Here is a 15,004-nt window from a genome sequence, read left to right on the forward strand (position 1 = left end):
ACAATTTTATTACAATGAGATTATTTAGAAATGAACTACTATAACAAGGAATGCTCACAATATCCCTCTAGTTTAGGTAGTATTATCTTCAGCTTCCAGATGGAGAAAATAAGACCTTTTTTCATAGTGCTTGTGTGTCCAGTTTCAAGCAACAATGGAATAGAAAGGCCAAGGCTGAAAGAAGAAAGTTCTATATAAATTATGTCCTTGTCATCAGTATATCAGATAAATAAATAGTTGCCTGCTAATTCCAAGGTGCCACAGAGCCTCTGAGTGGATTATGTAGGTGAAGGTCTCAAGATGAAAATCTGGTTCTTTGAAATCCAGATTCCAGATTTCACCCTAAGTATGGGAGCTTTGTATTTCACACTAAGCAGTTATTTTAGATCAGCATCCCTCCTAAAGAGGTGCCTGGAAAAGGACCAAATGGCCCTTTTAAAACTTGTCGAGAACTCCATTGAAACCAGTACGAATGCACAGTCTGAATTATGCAGTTCCAACTGGTTTTCTGAGGAAATAAAGTTTCCATGTTCATTACTGTGCAACATCAACCAAATTACACACATCTCAGAGAAAAGGAGATTCCAGGAACCACCAGCTGAGGAGGTGCTCACACATGGGAGAGACTCCACCCCACAGGAAAAAAGATTCAGCTGGTGCCAGCAATCACAGATCTAGCTTGCTGCTTCTAGAGTAACATTTCTACTTTCTAAAACAATTCCATGTGGTAGCAGTGATATAAATGAGAAATCTGTTTGTGCACACCTGATGTGTGTATAACCACATGCCAGCACTGGGGCTGAACACAACACTGTGAAGCCAACACTTCTATAACTGTGAACTAGGATGACAGTCTTGGTATGAGCAAAGAAACATGATCTTGAAAGGTTTTTCTTTCAATTGTATATAGAAGTATTTCTTCTGAAGTAAAGAAAAAGTTATATCAGCAAGACACACTGTCATGATCAGCTGATTACAGAAGTGCTTGGAAAGAACTGCCCTGTTACAGGCTGATCCAGCCCCAGAGCAGGAGGGCACAGGAGCTAAGCATTAGAACAGCCCTGCTCAGGAAAAAGACCTTCAGAATTGCTGAAACCTTCCCACAGTAAACATTAACAATTGAAATTGCCTTTGGCTAAACTGCTGCTTAGTGCTGTGTTAGCTTTTTGTAGAGTCATCGTGTTCACTGTTTATTTACAATCTACTATCTTTTTAAAGCAATGATACAGTATTGCCTTTAATGAATATGCTGAAATCCAGCTGCCAGGAATTGCCTTGATCTCAGCCAAGCAAGCAGAATTCAAACAAGTCTAAAAACATGGGCTCAAGAAACAATACATTATTTTGTAGAGGAGTGGGCTGGGGGGCTTTTTGGGAATAAAGCTGTTTTGAGAATACAAATCAAACTTTTCAGACATTATGTTGTCTGATTTTCATGCCAGCTGTTCACTGGCCTCTAGCTGATTATTTTATCAGTATTACCTAGAAATTACCCTTCAGCTAATTAAATTGCAATAGCTTTTCTTTCCCATGGTTAACCACTGGGCAGCAACTGCAAAGGCCTGCAGGCCACTGACACTGGTCTTTTGTGCTCTCAAGCTGCAAGGAAGACTGTCTAAATTAAACATAGAGGCTGTTGGCTGAATTTATAACATTTCAGTTGCTCATTAACAGAGCACTCTTTTGAAGCTGTTGATTAAAAGCTTTCTTCAGGGAATATTACAGTATTCTGTCTGCATGCAGTTCTCTTTTTTCTCGTAAGTATTTATGCAGTGAAATAAGTCTGTAAGTGCCAGACATCCCACTACCTGACAGCTGAGAGCTTTTATCAGAAAGATAAATGGAAGGAGTTTGGATAGCTCATAACAACAATTTTTCAAGAATAACATGCCAAATAAATGATTCTGCCTGATGCAGTAACTCAACAGGAAATACTGTGGGTAAATTCATCTGATTTAGCTAAACAGATAGATTTTTTTTCTTGCCCTTGAGCAGACTCACTGCAGATTAAGGATCAGTCCTTTTTTATTGCTTTTGTTTGCATTGTACACAAGTGTCATTTCCATCCTTCCCTCTGACTATAACCACATACAGGTTCCCTGTTTTAGAGCATTATTCTGATTTGATAGTGGATGAGTTTCCAAAATTCCAACATTTATTTCAACCTTTTTCTTATTTTAAGAAAGAATCACTTCAGACAATATTTTTCTCCAGAAAATAATCAGGAAGTCACCCAAGTCTCTGGTATGATCAGCTGAAACTAACACACTGAAAACTGAAATTAATGCAGTTACTGAAATTATTACAATTTGGCACCTGTTCAGGCATCCAGGGCAGCACTATTCTTTGATTCTCTGATTCACTCCTCCTCTGTTCAGAATTCTTCAGGTAGCCATGCTGTGGGCATTTTTCAGCAATCTGTGGAAGGAAAGTAGATTTTCCATTACCCAAAAATGCTGCTAATGCTACTCATCACAGTTTATAATACAGTAAATATACACTTACATGCTATTGTAATATCCAGATAACTAAGTTTTCTCTTTTATTTCCTCTCTTAAAACCTGTTTTCTCACTCTTTAATTCCTATATTCTTATTAATGCTTTAGTTAGCCAACAGAAACTATCGACCATGTAGTTTTATACTGATAATAATACAGTGTGGTTACAGAGTTCCCTAAAACAGTCATTGATCCAGGGCAGGTTTTGTTTAGCTATCAAGCTCCTGTTGGGCTCTAACTGTGGAAACATCATATATGAGCATTCTGCTTTACAGCTCTATCCAACTTCCTGCTAGATTTCCCAGCCTGATTGATTGCCATCGTGTTGTAGTCTCTCAGGGCTCATCACACTATTGCATGCTGGCATCTCTCTGCGCTCTAGAGCCTCCCTTGTGCTCGTGTACAAAAGTTGCATCACTCACACCTCAGCTGCATGAAACCACTCCTCCGTGCTCTTCCAACAGGCAGTGGAGGGAAGCAGGCACCTCGACTTTTGGGTTATCCTTTGTACTCTGGACACCTCTCTTAGGGTGGTTACCTAGAAATGTCTCCTCATGGTGCCTCCCTCCCCCAGTGACTGTAGCAGAGTGAATTTCTAGTTCAGCAGACTCAAACACCCAACTTCCAGGCACCTACCCTCAGGCAAAGCAAACCTTATCCTGAACTTCAGGCTAGGAGCTCATTGCATGTGTCTAAACATCCCTTATCTAAATATCAGATCCATATATTTTAATATATTAGAGGATATTATACAGATTATAAATGCATTTTCTCAAGGGCACAACAAGTTGAACATATATTTAGTAAGGACCTACAGCATTTTCATGCAAGAAAGAGGCTGGAAATTTTGCAGCATCTTTAAGGAGTTTTAAATACTGAGTGCTTGCCATTAATTAAATATAAACACAGTAATAACTTGAGTATTCTTTAAGTTATTTATTTTATATTACAAAAAGTTTATTTTTTTATGCATGCACATATTCAAAGTTCAAGACTGTGTAGTAACTGGATCTTGTGCTGATTTTAGCGTGATGAACAACCACAATGTAGAAGTTATCACGGGAAAAGCTAGGAGTGTTGACAGATGGTTTGGAAAGAGAAAGTTGGGGATTTTATAAACTGAGAAGCTGTCAGGAGTTTGGAAATGGGGAATATCATTGGTCAGATATTTCTGCTCACATAGGAGGCTAACTTCTTAGAGCTGATACTCAAACTTTTAAATTTCAAGTTAATACTCTGATTGCACTGAGTTTAGTCATGCATTTCATAAATATCCTTTTTTCAGACTGATTTCAGATTCACTGGCTTTTTTTAGAGTCCTTTGAAGGAAAAAAAATTCTGAAGTTTCTTAAACCCACTGTGCTCTATGTCCCAGATTGATGCCTTTCTCAAATCCTATTATAGCCCAGAATGGCAGACTACCATTTTTTTATGGGAGACAGCTGCTTTTGCTAGTCATTTTCTTCCCTGCCACTTTTCTACACTTTTCTTCTGACTTCCAGATGTTTGGCAGCCAGAGCAGTGCAGTAATTCCAAAAAAGCTTCCAAACATCTACTGAACCCAGACAGTGTGCATGCACAGCTTTTCTCTGTAGCTGATGTGCACTGTGATGCTTTTCCCTCACAAAAGCCATGCAACTCAAGGCTTGTATGCTCAGAAAATCACTAGGTTTGCAGGGTGAGAATTTCAGTGCATGTGTGTTAATAAGTTGCTTTGTAAACAAGCTGTCCATTTGCAATGTCCAGAAGACAAACAAATTGACACAAACACATAGAGACCTTAAATACATGTGCTTCCACATTTGCCTTTGAACTTCAGATGCTGATTGTGAGGCATGAAAGTACCTGTGTGTGCCTCTGAAATAGATTTTTTTTATTATTTGGAGATTGCATTTAAGTATGTAAGAACTGGGTTAATATGAGAGGCTTAAGAGATCCACCTAAGAGGCATTTTCAAACATGACATGGTCTTCATAGCAGATGAGCTATGTCACAGGAAATAAGGTCTGGAATAGGAATCCAAGTCATTACTACTAAGCAGATTCAGCAGAATGAGGGGATGGGCAGTTCCTCTCTAGCTGATTGCAGTCACTGCATTGATAGTAATGCACTGGGGTTGCACTAATTCAAGCATTAGCCATAATCTCGTGTGTTTCTGACTCTGCCTATCAGTCATCCTGCTGCTCTATTAATGCTGGCAGATCTACTTTTGTATTATGTAATGGATTTCTTTTATCCTGAAACATTCTTCCCGATAAAAAATAAACCCAGAAAGCTTCAGAACTTGCTTCCAGCTGCACAGTGCACAAATTTCACAGCTATTCCTTTTGTCTTTTCCACCTTCTTTTAGCCATATGATAAACCTGTATTTTCCAGTCTTGGCTTTCTAGCAGTGAAATTATCTCCTTCTCAATCTTTTCTTTTAGAATTATAAGTAAAGCATTAGGAGTAATTTTTAGTATATTTATACATACAATTTGGTCATGAAGGATTTACTAAAAAATTCTAAACACCCCAGATCTTCTTGGAACTATTCTGTTCCATTATTTTTCCACAGTAGCCTGTAGAAAAATAAATGAAAAAATGTGGCATTCTGATTTTTATTTCATCCATTTAAAGTACTCATGCATTTCTCAGAAATTTATGGATTGACCCTCTCTGTGTCTACATAAAATCTACCCCAGAGAGGTTGTGGACTCCCCATCCCTGTATATTTGTATGATCAGGCTGGATGGGACTCTGAGCAACCTGATCTAGTGTGTACCCACCCATGGCAGGAGGGCTGGAACCAGATCATCTTTAGGGTCCCTTCCAACCCAAACCATTCTATGATTTCTCCCCCAGTCATGTATATTTCAATAAAGACAACACATCTACACAGTCTACATTAAAGTACTAGGAACTATGTGCATAGTTGAGATTTGCTATCTGATCTTTACAGCCATAGACTCTAAAGTCCCAAATCAAAGTTCAGCAGTCAATGAGACCTTCAACTTAATTCAAAGTAGTTCCCTTTGAATAGATTACTAGACTTGCATATAATGGTGGCTGACAATGAGAACATGGAATGGAATATTTTAGTTGGAAGGGACCAACAATGCCATGCAGTCCAACTGCCTGACCCATTCAGGGCTGACTGAAAGTTTAGGTGTTGTTAAAGTGAAGGGAGACGACCCACCTTTGTTGGTCAGCATCTGACTCCGATTTATTGATCAACCAGGCACCTTATATAACAGTGTTAATTCACTTCATGCATATTGCAAAATCTGAGCTCCCAATAGGCTGTAGAGAAAATTTCAGCTCCTCCTTTTGTTTACAATACCTGAAGTTTGTTTATTGAAACCAAGATCAGTGTTCTCACCATGATATGAAAAGTTCTCAAAACCTTTATATCTGTTCCCAGAACGGCCATCTGTTCCCAGAGCAGCCAAGGACAGGATATCTGCCTGTTTTTGAGAAAACGGTCTGAGAATCTTGTTGTTTATATAAAAGGTGGCTGAGAACCTTAATTATTTACAGAATCAAGCCTGGGAACTGCTGCTTTACAGCTGCCTTTTATTTTTCCCTTAGCTGAGTACCTTCATGGCCTCTTTCTTTAAGCCATGTTTGAACTAGGCTCTCCACAAGGTGTGTTGTTAAATTTCCCTCAAACACTGTCAGGCCTGGGGACTGACCACCTCTCTAGGAGGCCTGTTCCAGCATTTGCCCACCCTCTGGGTATAAAAGTGTTTCCTAATGTCTCTTTTTTTATCTCCTTGCTTTGACTTCTGCAAATGCTTGTGTAGGATGGCTTGCTTTCAGTTTTAAGTTGGAGAACAGAGTAAGACTTCCAGGTAGAAAAGGGAAACAACAGATAAAGACAACTTAGATAAATTAAATGTTCTAAATTGTGTCAGCCTGCTATAACCTGTAACAATTCTCTACTAGTACTCTATTAAGAAAGCAAATGCTTCATTTGCCTTCTAAATAAGGAACACATAAATTAAACAAGAAAGGAACTGGCAAACATAACAATGGAAAAAAGGGAGAATCCAAAACTCAGGAATTCAGGAAAGGTAGTTATTTGCCTTTTTACAACTACTACTACAACTCCTTTACTACCAATAACAACAACAACAATAGTAGTAATAACAACAACAGTAATAATAGGTATTCCTAAGCATCTACACAATAGCCAAGAGGAAATCATCAAGAAAATGGAGCCAGACTCAGATTACTGTATGGTGAGAGAGTGACAAGTAATAGCATAAATTGAAATGTGAGAAGTTCAAGCTAGATTCAAGGGAAAACATTTTCACCATGTGTCAGTCAAACTGTGGAACTGGTTGTCCATAGAGCTTGTGAACCTTGCTCTTGCAGGTTTTCAAAATCCAACAGGATTGAGTCTGACCTGAACTCATAGCTGACTCTGCTTTCAGCAGAGGGTTGGACGAGGAACTTCCTATGATCCCCTGCAAATTAAATTATCCTGCAATTCTGTGGTGATAAATAAGAGATAATGTGGTTTTACCAGAAAACAACCTATTAAAAGCAGCATTCTGTAAAAAAACCTCGACAAAAAATAAAGAAACATTGTGATTTCTCTCCAATGAAGAAACCACAGTAGAACCATGTAATTTTCAGAAGTATAGAAAATGTGAACACGTGAAGTAAGATTGAAAGAATTCATTTATTTAGTCTAGCAATGAGAGGATTGAAGGAAGATATATCAATTCTCAAATATGTAGAAAGTATTGGAGAGATACAAAATGTTTTTCATGTCCATTGATATGGTAAGAAGTAAAAGCCTTAAATTGCAACTTGAAGATTTTGGTTATATTTTACAAAAAGCTTTTGAACTGTAAAAAATGTCACACAGTAGCTGACTGGAGAGATCTGAAGAATCAGCATAACTGCAAATTTTCAAGGTCAGATTGAACAAATATCTGTCAGGAGCTGATTAGATAGAGTGGATTCTTCTCTGAAGCAATGGGATGAACTGGAAAACCCTTTCAGATCTCTTTTTTAATCATGTCTAAAGAAGCAACTCCATTTTCTTCATTACTAAATTGGCATGAAAAAAATGAAAAAGTGTACCAGTGTCACTTCTCCAAGTTTTCCTAAAGTCTGCCAAGTATTTTCTTTTTCTACTTGTCAAACCCCTCCTTCCTTCTCTCTCCCCAGCTGCATGTGCTGACCATGATGCCATATGGTCCAGAATATCCCTTTGGTCAGATGGGGTTGAATGTCCTGGTTGTGAACCCTTTCTAATTTCCTGTGCACCCCCAGCCCATTTGCTGGTGGGGTGGGGTGAGAAAGAGAAAAGGCTTTGACTTTGTATAAGCACTGTTTAGCAAAATCAAAAACATCTCTGAATTAGCAACACTGTTTCCAGCACAAATCCAACATTTAGCCCGTACCAGGTACTATGAAGAAAATTACCCTTTTCCAGCCAAGACCAGCACACTTAGTGACACAGGTACACAGACACAGAAGCCTTTCTGCAAGGCTTGAAAACACATTCTTGATCTGGTTCATTTCACAGCATCACAGAATACCCTGGGTTGGAAGGGACCTTAAAGATCACCTAGTTCCAACACCACTTCCATAGGCAGGGACACCTTCCACTAGTCCAGGTTACTCAAAACTCCATCCAGTCTGGCCTTGAACACTTCCAGGGATGGGAATCTATGACTTCCCTGGGCAAATTGTTCCAGTGCCTCAATGTTGTAGTGTGTTATTAAGTTTCTTGTGTTATTCCCCCAATTTATGTATTGTTCTCCCCTATTATGTGTAAAATGGTTTTGTTCCCCCAGTTTTTCCCGCCACTGCTACCCTGTCAGTTAAGTTGCTATGGTAACCTCGCTATTTTTAGTTGCCGATATGTAACTGCTCCTCCCCTGTTTTCCCTTATAAGTGAAAGTTGTCTCCTCCCTGGGCCCAGTCAATCACCCCCCTCTCCTCCCAGGTTTCGAGAACCTTCTCCTCTCTGGAAGTGGTGGTTGGCTGGGGTCCCAGGACACCTCCCTTACCTTTTGATTATTGGTCTCCATGGAGTGTCAGTTCTGTGAAGTTCATCCCCTCACCTTTCCCGATTGGTTCCGCCTGTACCCACCCCCCCTCCTTTATAATCCTGTTTCACCCCCTATTCGGGAACTTTTCCCGGTTGGTTTCCCCGCGTTTGGATCCCGCAACACCTTCAATAAATCGACGTTTAACCCCCGGTGAAGTGGTCAGCTCCGTTCTTCGCCAATACCAGCGGTGTAAGCCAGCGCAGCCAGCACAGCCCGAGGCCATCAGACGCCGAAGGGTGCTGGCCAGGAATTGCAGAGGGGCGTCAGCCTTTCGCCCTCAACTAGCCGGACTTCGAAATTCGGGCCACATACGCCCACCCCCCCGCACCTCAACACCCTTGAAATAAAGAATTTCTTCCAAATACCTAATTTAAACCTATTGTCTTTCAGTTTGAAACTGTTCCTCCTTATCCTGTCACCACACACCCTCATAAAAAATCTCTCTCCAGCTTTCCTGTTGGTCCCCTCCAGGTACTGGAAGGTGCCTTCTCTTTCCCAGGCTGAACAGCTCCAGCTCCCTGAGTCTGTCTTCATAGGAGAGGTGCTCCAACCATCTGCTCACCTTCTCTGGACTCACTTTAAAAGGATCACATCCTTCTTATGCTGGGGAGCCCAGAACTGGATGCAGAACTCCAGGTGCAGTCTCACCTCTGACCTGCTGGCCATGCTGCTTTGGATGCAGCCCAGGATACATTTCCCTTTCTGGGCTGGGAGCATGTACACCCAGGTCATGTTGTGCTTGTCATTTATGGACACCTCCAAGTCCTCCCCCCTGGGCTGGCTGCCCTTCATCCATCCCCTGCCCAACCTGTACTTTGCCTGGGATTTCCCTGACCCATGTGCAGGACCTTGTACATGGCCTCAATGAATGAGGTTCACAGCTCATGCAAGTCACACTGGTAATGAAGAATGCTGAGACCAGCCAGACTTAGCAATCCCAAAATTGAACTTTCAGAGGAAGAACAATGTTTCCCAGCAGAAACTGGCACCTCTGAGGATGTGGCAGAGTTCCTGGTAAGGCAGCCAACAAGTGATAGCACTGATAATGCAGCCTGGAGACATGTGACTCATAGTCAATCACTTTGTACTCTAAAAGCTCAGTCCCTCTTTTTAATGGCAGGGTTTTCTAACAAAAAAAACTGACTGTGAGGGGAGACTCCTCCCTTGGGTGAGGACAGCCCTCAAGGTTAATCCTTGAGGCTGAGCAAGACATTTGCCCACAGGCATTGTGTGAGTAACATCAATTTCCATAATTATTTGCTAGCTTTAATATCATTGTTTCAATATTGTTTCAATACATAGTGCACTATACTATGTAGTAGTAGCTACCTATACTGTGCAGTAAATAATTCTGGTTAAGGTCCTTTAGTCTTTTCAACATCATAATAAATTTAAATTCTTATCTACTTTATTCAAATAAATATATTTGGTTTGCCATCTTTAATCTTGTGGGACAAAGTTGTAAAAAGGCTCAATTACACCATATAATACTTCAGAGATAAACCAGTGGAAGTCTGGGACTGGGACTGGATCCAGCTCCAGCCAGACTCCTTTTTGAGAAGGATTTTAGAAAGCAAGAGGGTCCTTTCTGCACTTTGTGGCTCAACAGGGCAGGGGGGTCTCCCCAGTAAACCTTGTCTGAAGTTCCCATTCTGTCCCCAACACTCTTAAAACAATTACCTTTTATCAAATAACACAATTATTTTGTTATCTGACTCTAAAAGCATTTTTCTATGGAAGAAGCTTATCAGTGTGTAGCATTGCAATGTAAATGACTCAGCATAAATACCTGAGTCATTTGTCATTATTAATTTTTTTTAAGAAGCAATCTATACCAGAATACTTAGAGAAGCACCCATCCTTTTCCAAGTTTAAAATAACATATGTGATATTTACATTCCTTAAAAAAGACAATGGCACTTTCTCATCTTTGTTACCTTCAGAGAGTTTCATTATCAAGAACCCACTATCAGCAATTACTTTTGCATTTTAAGTTTTGCATTTCTGGTCCAGTTTTGCCAAAAGTGAAACACTCAGTTCAGATGCATCTGTTTTCCAGTGACATCTATGATTGCTTTCTTTCATTTATTCAGTAAACCAGCTGTGTTGACTGATGTCTGAGAAATCAAGTTCAGTCACAGAACAATTCCATTGTAGTCAATTTAGTCGCAGCAAAGACCAATTTGACCCATGGAGCTCTGTATATTGCAAAAGGTCATGCAGCCTGTCAGTAGTTCAGACAGCATTTAAATAGAGGATCCTCCTGAATCCCAATTCAAATGAGACTCTTTTGACATCATCACAGTGTCTACATATTCAGACTGACATTTTGTCACTCAGAGCACTGCTTATCTGTTGCCACACCAAAAAGTGACTGTCATGGCTTCAGCCACATGCCCCCATTCTTTATTTCCATTTATTTATAACTCCCTCCTCTATTCAGGGGCAGCTGTTAAAACCAATGTGGATTTCCTTTCTCTCTCCCTCCTGGGAGCTGTGGATGAAGAAGAGGTTTCAGGCACATTTCAGGAGGGCAGTAGCAGGGTACTGACCTCAGCCTGGGAGCGCAGCAGTTTCATTAGTGCCAGAGCAGCAGCTTGGCAGCTGAAAGCAGCTCCATGTAGCACAGAGCGTGCCTGCATGGGGTGCTGACAGACACAATAATGCTCCAATTATGAAAGACCCTCACTGAATTTAGTGGTTTGGATAATGTGATTTATTGAATCCCCTTCTAGTCCTGTATTTGTATGATGCTTGTATGATAAAGATAAAAAAAGGTTTTATGGAGGCAAGGAAAAGGATAGTCATCATTCTTAATATCTACAAGCAATCACAAGGAAGCTCTGACTTACCTCATTGTTATACAACTTCCTTATTTATTATTATTTCCCTACAGTAAATTTTTATGACTTAAAAAGTAATTGCTTTTTCTTGTTTTCCTTTTTCCCAATGTATTTTTCATTGTAATATAAACCCTAACTTATTTGAAATTATTCATGTCTGTTACAATGTCATCATTATATTTCACATAAACCAAAACAAAATATGCTTTTGAGCATTACCTGTAACTCAGAAGTTCCTTCTCTACAGTCCCCAAATTTGTCAAATTCTTTATCGTGTAAGAGATTTAGATTCGTAATTGTATACATAACATTTACAGTAATTTCATTATTATATATTTATTATATATAAATTTTGTACATAGTTCAATTTAATGTTTTGATTAATCAGTACTGTGAAGCATTTTGAACCTATGTGGGTGTATATATGTGTGTATATATATATATATATGAGCTGGTTGTGTGACACTCTTTCATTGGGTACCTTAACATCCAACATGATTTGAAATTCTGCTTGCCTCTGCCTGCAACAGGTGCCAAGTAAATTTTCCCCCTTAAGTTCCCTCCTGAAGAGGGTGGATACCATAAGGGTGCAAATGGTAATTAGAAGGGAAGGTTAGGCTTTCTGGTTATGTCCCAATATGGGCCAGTTTTGCTAGAGAGGCTTTTACTAGCTCAGTAGAATTTCTTTTGGTGCTAAATTTCCATTCTAGTAAAAATTCCTGTATAGCCAATATTAGAGTGGAGATTTTTTTTTTCTAAGATAGTTGATTTGACTCAGATATCCAGCACAAACTGTTCCAGCAAATGTGGGTTTTTTTCTGCAATAAACTGCATCTGCACTATAACAGTAAACATTGCCCAGTATATAGCAAAACTCAGCCAAAAGGGATTTTGAACTATGACTTGATATTCTAGGATGGAGTGAGAGATGGCACAACATTTTTACTCTGTCATCAAGGAGGATTTTCAATTAAGTTCAGATAAAATGTTATTGCTTTATAACTGAACTAACTGTAAGGATTTCTATTTTTTTCTTGCTTTAGATTGTGCTTCAGTTACTGGCCAGGACAATGAGTACCTCACTGACACAGCTTATGTCAACCAACTAAATTAGACTTTGTGAAAAAGACACTAACACTACACTTGAGAGATCAAAACAAAATACTGGTACACTTCAGTTGTGAAGAAGGTTAAACCTTTCATCAGGAGCAATTTTATAATCAAGTTAGTCAAGCTGTCCTGGCCATGATTAATGCACTATCTCTAAGGGAAAGACACCCCTGCAGATAAAATTCATGAAGTACTAACTGTGTGATTCTAATTAAGATACAGGTTGTTGCATTTAGCAAATTAAGCTAGTTTAAGGAACTTACCTTTCCAAGGAGTTAATGAAATGGTATATCCCAAAAATTTCAATAAAAAATTATTCTGTTTAAGCTGTTAAATTTCATTGTGAGGAAAAAGAAATGCACTGACCCTTAAATAACCCCACTCTCCTATCCCTTGGTATTTGTGCCTCTCTGCAATACAAAGCTCTCATAACTTTTCTACTTTCATAAACAGACAACAATATATAGGGTCAGTCTGAGTAGTAAAAGTGCATGAGTAGTCAGGAGTACATGCCACTGATGGAAATAAAATTATTAAATCTCCATTTCTTAAGACGAGATGCCAAGCAAAAACTCTTACCTCATGCACAGATGGCTGGAACCTTTCCAGCTGTTAGTAACTTCTGGCTTCCAACCCCTGCAGGATCCTAACAACACTCCTCTAGGCACATTAGCATGTCTGGGGAGTATTGGGAGTCAGAGAGATCCCTGTTCTGGCTTTACACAACTACTTCAGCACAGATACTCCCTTGGGACTTTTCCTCAGCTTAGATATGTTTGTGTGTAAAAGACATTGAAAAATCAAAACCCACCAAAGAAGCTGTACTAGACTGAGATCTCAGCTGGCTCCAGGGAATACTGAAGCAGGAAAGTAGTTTAAAATCCTGGTTCTGTTGAGCAGCACCTCTGGAGTGGAATTTTCAGCATGTTGTGCATGCTGGTGTGGCACAGTTGGTAATACACTGATATACTCCTAGCAGTGTCAGATATTACTTGAACAACAGAACTGTATCATTCTTCACAGGGCATGTTTCCTTTTAAGCTGAAAATTGCATGCTGCACAGATACCAGGTGTCTTTACTCCTTGACATCTCTATTTGTAGTACAGAAAAAATGCATTTACTAAAGCAGAGCCTCCCAAGCTGAGGTTTTTGTATCACTGGTGATACACAAACTACTTCCACACCACATGTGGAGCCAGGGCTGCCTGCTAGGAGATACTCAGCTGAAGTGTGGGATGAGCATCCCAAATCTGCTACTGTTGGCAATCAGCTACCACCTGCCTGGGGGGACTTATTTAGTGGCTTACACAGATTTCTATGCATAGGCAGTAATTATTACTGTTAATGGTCATTGATCAGAACAGCTTTATTATATAAATCATTCAGGAGATCTTACACCCCATAAAGTAACAGTAGAAATAACTTCAATCAATATAGACTTGTGTTCAATAATTATGAGTAGAAGTCATTGCTACAAGGCCAGCTTAGCATTAGATATAGTGGTAGATTAAATGATCAGGAAATATCAGGAAAGAAGGAGCAAAAGTAAGAAATAAATTAGGAATTTCCATCTGGCAAAGGTCAGCAAATGTTCCTGACCATAAGCAACCAAAATATATCTGTATCACTATGTAAAGAACATAGAAAACAGATAACTCGCACAGAATAAGGCAGCTTGATAGTTTAATGATTACTTTACCTTAAGGAAACTAAGAGAATGACAGATAACAGAAGAGTAAGGCCCATATTTCTAGTCTCCCAAGACATGCACTGAGAACTTTGGCCTTGAACACAGGTAGATTTCTTTACCACTGAACCATACATCCAGTCCCAAGCTTCAAGATAAACGTGTTATCAGAGCTCCAGATAGTCTTAGATGTCATACCACTGCTAGATAATATGGGGTGTTTTTCACATCACACCTGCATAGCTTTGCTCTTTGCCATCCACTGTCCTTAAGGAAGTATTTTAAAGATATGCATTAATTTCTGAGAACCCAAATCCTCTGGGTTGGGTGCCTCAAAATGCCTCAATTCCCAGCCCATAGTCTGCAAACTTTGTCAGACGTGAGCAGGGTGTGAGGGGATGATTGTAACCCAGCACGGGGATTGACTTGGACACGAGTTTTACCTTCCCAGGGCCGAAGGGATACTGGCGCATTCAGGCGCCTGCAGGATGGGCTGTCCTGCCCGCACAACGCAGCCCCCGTGAGTGCCGGCTCCCCGGGGATGGCGGCACTGCCCCGGCCTGCCGAGACAACCGAGCCCAGGAAACTTTTCACCGCAGCACCTGCTGGTGGGAGCGTGTTCGTGCTCCCAAGCGGGACTGCAGGCAGCGCTTACCGCCCATGGGAGCCGGCCAGGAGCACAGCTGAGTGCTTCCCTTGTGCCGGGGCCGAGGAGCAGCCCGGCCTCCAGGGGCAGAACGTGTCGCCAGCTCCGACACTGTCCCGCCATGGCTCCGGGACTCCCCCTGTCCCTCAGACACGGCCCCCCGCCG

The 15,004-nt window shown here is 40.4% G+C and overlaps 1 long non-coding RNA gene across 1 annotated transcript; it reads right to left on the reverse strand.

Annotated features, from left to right (window-relative positions):
* On the reverse strand, positions 1-14,986 carry LOC135442749 (uncharacterized). Its single transcript, XR_010438714.1, has 3 exons — positions 14,848-14,986; positions 2,317-2,418; positions 1-174 (listed from the first exon to the last, which is right to left on the reverse strand). It is a non-coding gene; the product is annotated as an uncharacterized LOC135442749 (long non-coding RNA).
* Between the last annotated feature and the right edge of the window lie 18 nt (positions 14,987-15,004).

This window comes from Zonotrichia leucophrys, chromosome 1A (genome assembly GCF_028769735.1).
Source record: "Zonotrichia leucophrys gambelii isolate GWCS_2022_RI chromosome 1A, RI_Zleu_2.0, whole genome shotgun sequence".
Lineage (NCBI taxonomy): Eukaryota > Metazoa > Chordata > Aves > Passeriformes > Passerellidae > Zonotrichia > Zonotrichia leucophrys.